The sequence below is a fragment of the Marmota flaviventris genome, chromosome 5, assembly GCF_047511675.1.
Source record: "Marmota flaviventris isolate mMarFla1 chromosome 5, mMarFla1.hap1, whole genome shotgun sequence".
Lineage (NCBI taxonomy): Eukaryota > Metazoa > Chordata > Mammalia > Rodentia > Sciuridae > Marmota > Marmota flaviventris.
The window spans coordinates 108,709,576-108,723,295 of NC_092502.1; the positions used below are offsets into that span (position 1 = coordinate 108,709,576).

At 33.7% G+C, this 13,720-nt stretch overlaps 1 protein-coding gene across 3 annotated transcripts in view; it reads right to left on the reverse strand.

Moving 5' to 3' along the window:
• The window catches only part of Cert1 (ceramide transporter 1), a 110,630-nt gene that overhangs the window by 54,895 nt on the left and 42,015 nt on the right, over positions 1-13,720 (reverse strand). The gene's annotated exons all lie outside the window — the stretch shown is intronic.

Consider the following 13,720-nt stretch of genomic DNA (forward strand, 5'->3'; position numbering starts at 1 on the left):
AAAAGTCAATTTCACAGATTTCAAGTAAAAAAGTGGTTACCAGAGACTGAGAGAGGAATTGCGTCAGTATTCGATAGGCATAGTTTCAGCTGGGGAAGATGAAAATGTTCTGGAGATGCAAGGTAGTGATGGCTGAACAATCATGTTAATGTACTTAATGCCACAGACTGTATACTTAAAATGGATTAAGTAGTCATTTTACATTATGTATATTTTATTGTAATTTGAAAAAATGAATAGGACAAGACAAAAAAGATACTAGGAAAACTTCAAACCCTATTTCTTTATAGATAAGGCAGTTATCCTGACAGCTCAACTATCACTGCCTACTTTTCCTATTATACCAGCAGTTTGTCTCTTTATTTTCAACCATTCTTTCTTTTCTTCTTCTTTTTTTTTTTTGTACTAAAGATTGAACCCAGAGGAGCTCTACCATTAAGCTTCATCTCCAGTCCTTTTAATTTTGAGACAGGTCTTGTTAAGTTGCCCAGCTGGCCTCAAACTTGCAATCCTGCCTCAGCTTCCTGAGTTTCTGGGATTACAGGGTTGTGGCACCCTGCTCAGCTATTTTCAACCATTCTTAACACATTACAGTTAACGGATTTACCAATAAATTGTAATTATATTTTATAATTACTACTTGACTTAGATCTTTCTGGAAGCAGACTGCATCTTTTTCATTTTTGTAGCCACCTTCATAGTTCATGGCACAAAGAAAAGTTCAATTTTGTGAGTCTATTAAGCCTTCACACCATGGAACCAACTGGGACTTTCAGGTGAGTAGGTATAGATTTAGTGCTGTGATAATACATTTCATTTTAAAGGAACTGGTATTTTTCAGTTCATCAATTTGATATTTTACTTTTCTTAATACAAATGCAGTACTAATTAAGATAAAGGAATTAAATGTTTGAAAAAAATGGCTTTCTTGAACCTGAAATCAAGTATTCTGGATCTTTGATGCTTTCTAGTTACTGTTAAAAAGTAGAGTGAATCAAATGCTTCTGTGGAGCTGGCATGATGGCACAACCCTATAATCCCAGTGACTCAGGAAGCTGAGGCAGGAGGATTGCAAGTTGGAGGTCAGTCTGGATAACTTAGCAAAACCCCATCTCAAAAAGAAAAAGAAGAAGAAAAAGGGTGGTAGCTCAGTGGTAGAACGCTGCTGGCTTCAATCCCCAGTACACAAAAGAAAAAAATGCTCCTGTGGAAAAATCAAGGTATTTGTATTACATCATTTAACAGAATATCATGTTTGTTAATTTAAATAGGGCCAGGTGTGGTGGCACATATATGTAATCCCAGTGGCTCAGGAGGCTGAGGCAGGAGTTCAAAGCCTGCCTCAGCAATGATGAGGCGCTGAGCAACTCAGTGAGACCCTATTTCTAAATAAAATACAAAATAGGGCTGGGGATATGGCTCAGTAGTCGAATGCCCCTGAGTTCAATCCCTGGTGGTACCCCCCCACACCAAAAAAAAGATTTTAAGTAGGCATTTATATTTAACAAGTTTTCCTTCATTTGAACGGGAAAAAAATCCCTATGTTTCTCAAACATTCAAAATTTTTAATAATAGAGATCAGTACAGAAAAATGAAGGAAGAAAAAGACTACATTGTATAAAATTTTAGTCACAGTCACTAAAGTTAAGAGGTAAAATAACATCTAATTACTTTTGGTACCAAACTTACAGCAATAATTAGAAACTGGTATTTTGGTACCAGGAATTGAACTCGGGCACTTGACTGCTGAGCCACATCCCTGGCCCTTTTTTGTATTTTATTTAGAGACAGGATCTCATTGAGTTTTTAGCACCTCACTTTTGCTAAGGTTGGCTTTGAAATCATGATCCTCCTGCCTCAGCCTCCCAAGCCACTGGGATTACTGGCGCACGCCACCATGCCCGGCTAGAAACTGTTTTAAGCTTACTTCATTCTCAAAATTAAGATTATAAAACATTAAAATTATATACAATGTGTTTTCTGTGGAAAACATATAAAGCACAGGATGTCAGAGAAAAATTATAGATAAGATAAATGCCCCAAACTTCCCTACCAGGCTATTATGAGATAAATAAAATGTCCCAGAGTTCTTTTTTTGTGTGTGTGTGGGGGTTATACCAAAGATTTAAACAGGTATATTTTACCACTGAACTACATCCTTAGCCTTTTTGCTTTTTATTTTGAGACAGGGTCCCACTAAGTTGCTTAGGGCTTTGCTAAACTGCTGAGGCTGGTCTTGAACTTGTAATCCTTCTATCTCAGCCTTCTGAGATGCTGGAATTATAGACATGTGCCACCATACCCAACAGAGTTCTTTAAATAGTCTGCCTTTTTCTGTTACCTCAGAACCCTAGTAGCCATGGTCATCATAAAGTTTGGTTCCTGCCACCATTAAGTGCCTCAAAGTTATTAAGAACTAGAATCATACACTTCATAAGTTCATTTAAATGTAAGAAAGAAAATGAAAAAGAAAAGCAAAGACCAATGGGAAAAGAACAGAGATTAGAAGTAGTAGCAACAATGGCAAGAAACTGAAAAGAGGAATGAGACCCTGAAGATACAATAGTGACACAGTCTCAAAGCTTGAGTAAAGTTGCTGCTACCCGCTAGCATCAATAAGAAGGCTCTGATGAAGAAGAAAAAGAACAGGGAGGGGAAGAAAAAGAGAAAAAAGCAGAGGATGTGCAAAGGAAGAGGAGGCATTCATAATGAAAAGAGCAATACAGCTCATGAAAAAGAAATGGCTATCATTAGGCAAAGACACTAGAAATTTATCCCTATGAAAATGAACAGCCTCTTAAAATTCAACTTTTAGCACACACCAGGCACCAAAGTAGAACTGTGACACTTTGATGATGCTTGTTTATAACCAATTCTATCTACAAAAGGTATCTCTAATTATGTAAGATTAGATGGAATCAAACCTCTTTAAGATTTACATCATTCCACATGCCCCCTACCTGCTGCATACTGGAGGTTGAACCCAGGAGCTTTTACCACTGAGCTTGTCTCCAGCCCTTTTGTTTTTTTATTTTGAGAAAGGGTCTCATTAAGTTGCCCAGGCTAGCTGTGAACTTGCAATCTTCCTGCCTTGGTTTCTTGAGTAGTTGGGATTAAAGCTGGATGCGCACGCATCACTATATCTAGCTACTACTCCACATCTTAATGCAAAGCAGTACCTTAGGGATAAAGTAAAATAAGTTATTTTGGTGGCTAGAAAACTATTAATAGAAGGACAAGGCATGAATTCACAATAAGTGGGAGTGCTGGGGAAGAATAGAGGTTCTTTGGTGAGACAGAGGAGAGTGAAGGGAGGGGAGGGGAGGGGGCATAGGGGTAGGAAGACTAGTAGAATGAATTGGACATTATTACCCTATGTGTATATATGATTACACAACCAAATCTGAGAAGTTATACTTCATTTATGTATGATGTGTCAAAATGCATTCTACTGTCATGTATAACAAATTAAAAAGGACAAAGCATGAACTTAGTTGTATGTAAATTATACTTCATGAAAATTGATTTTAAAAGGTAAAGCTAATGTATGATAAAACAGAGCAAACCAGGTGCATTGAAAGCACTGATTATAAAGTGGTACCAAGAAAATTGTAGGGGTATAGAGTATATTTGTTAAAACTCAAACTGTACAGTTAAAATAGGTACATTTTAAGAATGTAAATTATATTCCAATAAGATTGATAAAGAAAAAAGTAAGCATATTTCAATATCATAGAATTGTACCAAAGGGAATTCTAATTACAGCAATTGTACTGTTCACACACAAAAAAATGACTTCATATCAAATAATGAGACTCTGAAAGTCCTAGAGCCAACATGTCATGCTAGGTCTTTCACCTTAAATGGCTCTGGTTATTTTGTCCTCTCTCCTTTCACAATAATGCTAACTTGGTAAGTATAGCATTGCTACATTTTGTCTTTAGGTTTGGTAAAGTTTTCCTGCTACATTTAAACTTAGAGGACTGCAATTAGAAATAGGAAGAATCTTAGTAACAGATGACAAATATACAGAATTTAGGAAACTACTTAAGTATCTCAGATACCTATGTGTGACTCATTTCTAAATAGAATTAAACTGAATTACCTATCTAAATACAACTCTGGACATTCTACTGAAAAATACTTAAAATCCAACAATTTGAAATTTAAATCCAAACCTACCATCTTCATTTACTTATTCATATAAATGAGTCTTTAGAACAGGTAAAAACTTTTTTTTTTTTTTTTTTTAGTACTGGAGATTGAACTCTGGGGGCACTCGACCACTGAGCCACATCCCCAGCCCTATTTTTGTATTTATTTAAAGACAGGGTCTCACTGAGTTGCTTATTAGCACCTCACTATTTCCTGAGGCTGACTTTGAACTCAAAATCTCCTGCCTCAGGCTCCTAAGCTGCTGGGATTTAATAGGCATGCACCTGTTGATTTTTTTAAAGTTCTACAGTAATATGAACATTGAAGCTTTATTAACTTTTTTTCTTTTGCCTTAAAACTTCTTCTATTTTTCTCTATTTCTATTTATCTATTTAGACTATTTCAAAATAGGTAACAACTTACAAGAAAAACATGATAAAACAAAAGTCCGTTTATAGCAATACCGCTGCAACACATGTTAAGTAATAGATAATAAATGTTTATATTGTGAATAGTTCACTATAACTATCTCTAACCAATTTCATTTAAGTAAACTTCATGATAAATTGTAGGAATCATTCCAAAGAAAAAGAAAATACATATCACTCATGAATCCCAACTCTATTGTTGTTCAGTATAAATAATGAAGATTCATTGCTTTTTAATATAATTTTAGTTTATAATAAAAGTGAGTCACAGAAAAATAGTCTCATTATATTAAAGAAATACATTAAATTGACTGACCTTCTTATATATGACCCAGTTCTAAATTTGTTTTGGATTTCTCTCAAAAATCAAATTTATCATCAAAGATATGTTAAACAACAACAACAACAACTTTGACATGGGGGCAAAAATAAATTCAAAAGAAAAGTTAGTGAACTATTTTGAAAAGCAGTAATGCTTGACACATCTATTTTGGCTTCCCAAGATGCTGACCTTGAAAGAAACAACACTAATTTGAATTTGTTTTTTTGAGTGCAGAATGGAGTGAGGGAAGAATAAATGAAAATGGGAAGAAATTACTTTATGGTCACAACTGACATTGCTAAATGTTCTTAAAAATTGTAACATACTTTGGGCTGGGGTTGTGGCTCAGTGGAAGAGCACTTGCCTCGCATGTTTGAGGCACTGGGTTCGATTCTCAGCACCACATATAAATAAGTAAAATAAAAATCCATTGACAACTAAAAAAAATTGTAATTAATATACTTTCAAAATCTCATTGGTACAATTTTAGGAGCAATATTTTAAAAGCATGCTTTTTTTTTTTTTTTTTTTTTTAAATCCCACTCACTGATCCACAAGAAGTTGCTCTCATTCACAACTTCTAATCACTGAGAAAATATTTTGAAAACTATTAAATTCTACCCAAAATTAATAATCTGGAATTCAACAATAGTTACCACAAGAATGTTTTTCCCTTTCAAATAAATCTGCCTTAAGATCCCTCATACAAATTGTTTTACAAAAAAAAATTCTTTCTCAAATTTGCTAGTGTTTGTAAGTAGTGTTCCTGAACACATTTTGCATAAACCTAAAATGCCATTTTGGTTCAATGAAAATTTACTGAAAGAATCTCACACAGAACAAGGTTTACTTCTAAATGCCACAATGAGACTATACCTTTGTTATATTAAAACACTTCATTTAAAAAGAAAAAAGAGAAGGGATCTTTTGGCCAGTAGAGGGAGTCAGTAGCATTTTTCAAATGTTTGCTTGGAAAACAGATACAAAGGTTACTACTGGTCAATGTACAATAGTAACCTTTGGATTAATTCCTTGTGTAAACCTTTATTCTGTATACCTTTACGTTTTAAGAACATTTAAAAGTATTTATAAGTTACATCATACAAAGTAATGAATATAATAAGATAGCAGAAATGTGTAAAAACTAATTTGAAAACACTCCTTTGAGTCACAATTAATCATATTTAATCATATGGAAGATAAATATTACCATTTTGCACAGTCTGTTCATCAGTCCATGTACACCCTAAAAGAAGTTGTATAAGACACAGCAAAAAGGTTGGCTTTTTAATTTTTTAAAATAGCACCTTTTGAAATATTTATTTTTTCCTAGTAACAATCTCTAGCAAGAAGCAAAGCAAGGAAATTGAGAAAGAAATTAAGTAACTTCCTCATGGTGTCAGAAATTACTGAGTTATTAGTGACATAGTTCCTCTTTCCCCCCATCCCGCCCAAAGTACACTAAAGGTAAACATTATTGAATATCACCATAAAAAAAAAATAGTAACCTTTGGACTAATTCCTTTGTGTAAACCTTTATTCTGTATAGCTTTAAGAACATTTAAAAGTATTTATAAGTTACATCATACGAAGTAATGAAATATAATAAGATAGCAGAAATGTGTAAAAACTAATTTGAACTACAAATGCCCAGAAAAAAAGAACTACAAATGCCCAAACACAATATGGTACTAAAGAAGTAGAGGAGTCATAGCAGCTGCCCTCCTTCTCCATGATTTCAAACCTTTCTTTCTTGCACTTGTAATTTAGGACTTTTGATTCTATAATATATTTATTTCTATATCTACAGGGTTGGAGAATTAAAGTAGGCTTATCAGAGAGCTCTTAAGTCCACGATATTTACCAAAAGCTGTTTAAGAACCCAATCTAGGGCTGGGATTGTGGCTCAGTGGTAGAGTGCTCACTTAGCATGTGCAAGGCCCTGGGTTTGATCCTCAGCACCACATAAAATAAATAAATAAATAAAATAAAGGTATTGTGTCCAACTACAACCAAAAACATTATATATATATTATATATACGATATATATATATAATATATAATATATAAAACAACCCAATCTATAGCACAAAAGGTAAACCTGCTTTGATACTCTGAAATTCTTTTTTATTTTCCTCCCAGTACTTGGGGTTAAACCCAGGAAACCAGGAGCACTCTACCACTAGCTACATCCCTTTTTTAATTTTTTTGAGATGGTGTCTTGTTAAGCTGCAGAGGCTGGCCTCAAACTTGTGATAGTCTTGCCTCAGCTTCCTGGGTAACTGGAATTACAGGTATAAGTCACTTTGCCTAACTCATCTTTTTTAAAAATCTGCCTTAAAGGGAGTCTAGAGGTCTTATTCTCTTAGTGACATTAAAATGAATTGTGATAAACAACTAGATAAATAAAAACAAGGTCATTTAAAAGAAGTGTAGTAAACATATCCCCACTCTAGCTTTAAAAACAAATACTAAAAGGGAGATTTTTTTGTTTGTTTCGCTTTCAGAGAAAAGCTAATAAAATACTTGAGTAATTTAAAATGGATATTTTATATATTAATTCCTGAACACTACTCTGGAAACTATAAAAACATAAACAAGAGTAAAAGCTAATAATCACTTTGCACCAGACATGATACTAAATGCTTTAAGAGCATTATCTCACTTAATTCTATTTTAATAGCTTATGTGAGATAGGAATATACTGTTATACTCATTTTATAGGTGGTTTTGTGTAATATCTTCTGAATCACACAACTATGAAATAAGGAAACTGGAATTCAATTCCAGATTTAAATGCCAATGACATTAACCATTAAGTTATGCTGCCTCCATAGCTAGACTGTGTGCTTCTAATTCTCTCAAATCCTTTTTTCACTCTTCCCATTAATATTTCCCACTTTGGGTCACTGAGTATCTCTTTGGATTAATCCACCAGGTTTCAACTTGTTTTAGATTTCCTAGTGCAGAGTAGTTCTTTAAAAATAGACATTTAATTCTTTCATTTCTTATTTTAAATCCTGTTCAGCTCCCAATTTCTCCTGGAATCAAGTGCATACATTACTTATAAGGAAGGTCTTGTTAGAGGCAGAAATACAACTAAATTATCAGCCTTTATATTATTTACTATACAATATTTAAAATATGTTGCATCAGTGTTGCTATAATGGTCTTTTGTTCTAGCATGTAGTTGTAAGAAGACATTACTTGTTCTAAAATACTGGAACTATCTTAACCATTAAACTATCTTAACCATTTCTAAGCACAGAGTTTGGTAGTTTTATGTATGTCCACAATGTTGTGCAACTGATCTACAGAACTTTCTCATCATGCAAAACTGAAACTACATCCATTAAACAACTATTCATTTCTCCCTTCTCCCAGTCCTTGGCAAACACTATTCTACTTTCTATCTCTATGAATTAATTAAATAAGAAGAATCATACAGTTATTTGTAGTTTTGTGACTGGTTTATTTCACTTAGCATGTCAAGCTTCATTTACATTGTTAACATATTGCAAAATTCCCTTCCTTTTTAAGGCTAATATTCCATTATTTGGATATACCACATTTTGCTTATTTAATTCATGCACTGACGTATACTTGGGTTGTTTCTATGTTTTAACTATTGTGAAAAATGCTCTTATGAACATGGGTGTACAAACATATCTTCAAGATCTTCTGATTCTATTGGCTTTATATCCAGAAAATTAAGTGCTGGTAATTCTCTTGTAATTTTTTGAGGAACTGTCACACTGTTTTTTTAACATTGGCTTTATTATTTTACATTTCTACCTACAGCACGTAAGGTTCCAGTTCTTCCAGATGTTTGTCAACACTACTTTTCTTTTTTGGATAGCTGCCAAATGGGTGTGAGATAGTACCTCAGTGGAGTTTTAATTTGCAATTCCTTAATGAGTAGTGATGTTGAGTTGTCTGTGTGTGCTTATTGGCCACTTATTTATCTTCTTTGAAGAAATGACTATGTAAGTCTGTTTCATTTTTAAATTTTTTTAATGCTTTAGCTTTAGAACTTCTAAAATAGGATATGGACATTAATTTCTTATCAAATAGATGATTTGCAAATATTTTCTCCCATTCTGAGGTTTTCCTTTTTGTTTTTGTTGTAGAATTTTTTTTCATGTAATCCAGTTTGTCTATTTTTTTCTTTTGTTGCCTTAGACTCTGGTGTCATATCCAATAAATGACTGCCAAACCCAATGATGTAATACTTTTGACCTGTTTTCTTCGAAGGGTGTATTGTTTTAGGTCTTTAGATCTTTGATTCGTTTTGAGTTAATTTTTGTATATAGTGTGAAGCAAGGTCCAACTTCACTCTTTTGAATGTGCACATCCAGTTTTCCTAGCACTATTTGTTGACAAGTCTATCCTTTTTCCTGTTAAATGGTCTTGGAATCCTTGACCCAAATAATTTGATTATACACTGTAGATTTTATTTCTGGGCTCTCTTATTTCACTACCCTGGTCCACATATGTATCTATTACAGTCAAACTGTTTTGGTTACTGTGACTTTGTAGTAAGTTTGAAAACCAGAAGTTTAAGTCTTCAACCATTGATCTTTTTCAAGACATTTTGGCTATTTGAGGTTCAGATTACACATGAATTTTACAATAGGGTTTTCTGTTTCTGCAAAAAAGTCATTAGAAATTTGACTGGCAATGCATTGAACATGCAGATCACTTTGAACAGCCTGGACATTAACAATATTATAATAATTTTTTATGCTATTTTAAATTGAACTGACTTTGTATCCTGCAATTTTGCGAGATTTACTTGTTAATTCTAACAGGTGTGTAGGTGTGTGTGTATGTGTGTGTGTAGGACTTCATAGTTTTCTATTTATAAAATATTTATAAACACAGATAATTTTACTCTTTTAAAATTTCCAATATAGATATCTTTCATATTTATTGTCTTACCTAATTTTCTGGCCAGAACTGCCAGTATTATGATAAAATGGAACTGGTGAAAAGTGGTACCTTAAACTTGGAAAATGTCTAATCAATCTTTCACCACTGAGTATAATGCTCATCATAGGTTTCTCTATTTCTCTCTCATACACACACAAATGTCAGGGAAGTTTCCTTCTATTACTAGACTATTGAATGTTTGCATCATAAAAGGATGCTGAATTTTGTCAAATGTCTTTTCTGCATCTATTGGATGATCCTGCATTTCCCCCTCTCCTCATTCTGTTAACATAGTGTATTACCATACTGACTGATTTTTCTTATGATGAACTATCCTTGTTTTCCAGGAATAAGTCCCACTTGATCAGGTGAATAATCCTTTTGATACACTGCTAAATTTGGTTTGCTGGTATTCAGTGAAGAATTTTTACATCACCGTGTACTTAAGAAATATTGATCTGCAGTTTTTTGTGGTATTTTTGGCTTTGGTATCAGAGTAATGCTGATCTCATAGAGTGAGACAGTAAGTGTTATCCAATTCAATTTTGGGAAAAAGTTTGAGAAGGATTGGTGTTAATTTTAAATATTTGGTAGAATTTGCCTATGAAGCCATCAGGTTCAAGGATTTTCTTTGTTGGGAGATTTTAACTAACTGATTCAATCTCCTTACTACTTATAAGTCTGTTCAGATTGATTGATTGATTGATTGAGATTTATAATATAAATCTTATATTTCTATGAATTTTCCACTGCATCTACTTTATCTAATTTGTTAATTTTTTACATTACTCTTCTTTTTCTTTTTTTTTTTTTTAAGAGAGAGAGGGAGGGTGGGGGGGAGGGGGAGAGAGAGAGAGAGAGAGAGAGAGAGAGAATATGAATGAATGAATTTTTAATATTTTAGTTTTCGGCGGACACAACATCTTTATTTGTGTGTGGTGCTGAGGATCGAACCCAGGCTGCAGGCATGCTACGCGAGCGTGCTACTGCTTGATCCACATCTCCAGCCCTAAACCTTCTTATTTTCATTTAATCAGTAGCAATATAATGTCCTCACTGACATTTCTCCTGTTGATAATTTTAGTGTTCTCCATTTCTTCTTATTTCTTCTAGCTAAACGTTTGTCAATTTTGTATCTTTTCAAAGAACTAACTTTTGTTTTCAATAATTTTTTCTATTTTCTATTCTCTATTTTACTGATCTTCTGCTAGATTTGGGTTTAGGTTGTGTTTCCTCAAATTGTAAAGTTAGGATGTTGATTTGAAATTTTGGTTTTCAAGCATTTATGCCTATAAATTTGCCACTGGGCACTAATTTTGTGCAACATCTCAGTCTTACTTTCACTTTCAGTTGTTTCTAAGCATTTCCTAATTTCCTTAGAGATTTATTCTTTGATCCATTGATTATTTAAAAATGTGTTTAATTTCCACATTAAACTGTGAAGTTTCCAGTTTTACTTCAAGTTATTGGTTTCAGTTGTGGTCAAAAAAGATACTTTGTATGACAACTTAATCTATTGAGATTAATTTGTACTCTAACACATGATCTACTCTAGGGAGTGTCTCATGTATACTTGAGAAGAATTTGCAAGCTATTCAGTGTATGTATATTAGATATAATTGTGCCTCAAAGCATTAACTAATAAGTCTTTTAAATATGCATTAGTTTTTTACACTGAAAACAAAACATGGATTTACGAACTAGTTATAATACTACCAGCTTTTAGATTATTATTTGTTTTTGGAAAAAATATAATGGTCTTTTAAATCATATAGAAAACAAAAAGTAGAATTACAAACTATTGTTTCAATGCTATTAATTTGCATAACTGCCCACATACTGACTTACCTTTACTGAGATCTTTATTTCTTCATGTGACTTTTGGTTACCATCTCGTTAGTTTACATTTTACCTTGCAGGACTCTCATAGGCATTTCTTTCAGTGCAGGTCAACTGGTAAACAATTCCTGCTTTTATTTATTTGCAAACATCTCAATTTCAAAGAACAGTTTTGCCAAATACAGGATTCTCGTTGACAGCCTTTTCCTTTTAGCACTTAGAATACACCAGCCTCCATAGTTTCTGATGAGAAATCTTCTGAAGATCTTAGTGAGGATCACTTGTATGTGATGAGTTGCTTCTTTCCAGTTACTTTCAGGATTCTTTGACTTTTGAAAATTTGATTATGTCTTAGGGTAGAGGCTCAGTTGGTAGAGTGCTTGCCTTGCATGTACAAGGCCCTGGGCTGAAGCTCCAGCAACACGCACAAAATACACATGCACACACAAAATATGTCTTAGTTTATATCTCTGGGTTTAAATTATCTGGAGTCCACTGAACTTTTTAGATATTGGCATTTGTGTCTTTCATCAAATTTGGGGAGTTTCAGCCATTATTCCTTTAAATATTCATTTTTGCCCCTCTATCCTTCTCTTCGGCTTCCAGAACTCACACAATGTGTATGCTGGTCTGCTTAAAGGTGTCCCAGAGCTCCCACAGGTCTGTTTCCTTTTCTTTCTTTCTTTTTTTATTTTTTATTTATATATGACAGCAAAATGCTTTACAATTCTTATTACACATATAGAGCACGATTTTTCAAATCTCTGGTTGTATACAAAGTATATTCACATCAATTTGTGTCTTCATACATATTCTTTGGATAATAATGATCATCACATTCCACCATCATTTCTAACCCCATGCCCCCTCCCTTCCCCTTCAACCCCTCTGCCCTAGTTGGTTTATTCCTCCCATGCTCCCTCTCCTTACCCCTCTATGAATCAGTCTCCTTACGTCAAAGAAAACCTTTGGCACTTGGTTTTTTGGGATTGGTGAACTAAACTCCAACATTTGCCTGCAAATGCCATGATTTTATTCTTTTATTGCTCAGTAATACTCCATTGTTTGTATGTATGTATGTATGTATGTATGTGTATATATATATATATATATATATATATATATATATATATATACACACACACACACACACACACACACACACACACACACCACATTTTTTTTTAAATCCATTTATCTATTGAAGGGCATCTAGGTTGGTTCCATAGTTTAGCTAGGGTGAATTGTGCTGCTATAAACATTGATGTGGCTGTGTCCCTCTAGTATGCTGTTTTTAAGTTCTTTGGGTATAGACCGAGGAGAGGAATAGCTGGGTCAAATGGTGGTTCCATTCCCAGATTTCCAAGAAATCTCCATAGTGATTTCCATATTGGCTGCACCAATTTGCAGTCCCACCAGCAGTGTATGAGTGTACCTCTTCCCCTACATCCTCACCAACACTTGTTATTCGTCTTCATAATAGCTGCCATACTGACTGGAATGAAATGAAATCTTAGAGTGGTTTTGATTTGCATTTTTCTAATTGCTAGCGATAATGAACATTTTTTCATATATTTGTTGATTGATTGTGTACCATCTTTTGAGAAGTGTCTGTTCAGGTCCTTGGCCCATTTATTGACTAGGTTATTTGTTTTTTTGGTGTTTAACTTTTTGAGTTCTTTATATACCCTAAGATTAGTGCTGTATCTGATGTGTGAGGTGTAAAGATCTGCTCCCAAGATGTAGGTTCTCTATTCACCTCACAGATTGTTTCTTTTGCTGAGAAGAAACTTTTTAGTTTGAATCCATCCCATTTATTGATTCTTGATTTTAATTCTTGCGCCAAAGGAGTCTTATTAAGAAAATTGGGGCCTAATCCCACATGACGGAGATTAGGGCCTACTTTTTCTTCTATTAGATGCAGGGTCTTTGGTTTTATTCCTAAGTCCTTGATCCATTTTGAGTTGAGTTTTGTGCATGGTGAGAGATGGGTTTAATTTCATTTTGTTGCATATGGATTTCCAGTTTTTCCAGCACCATTTA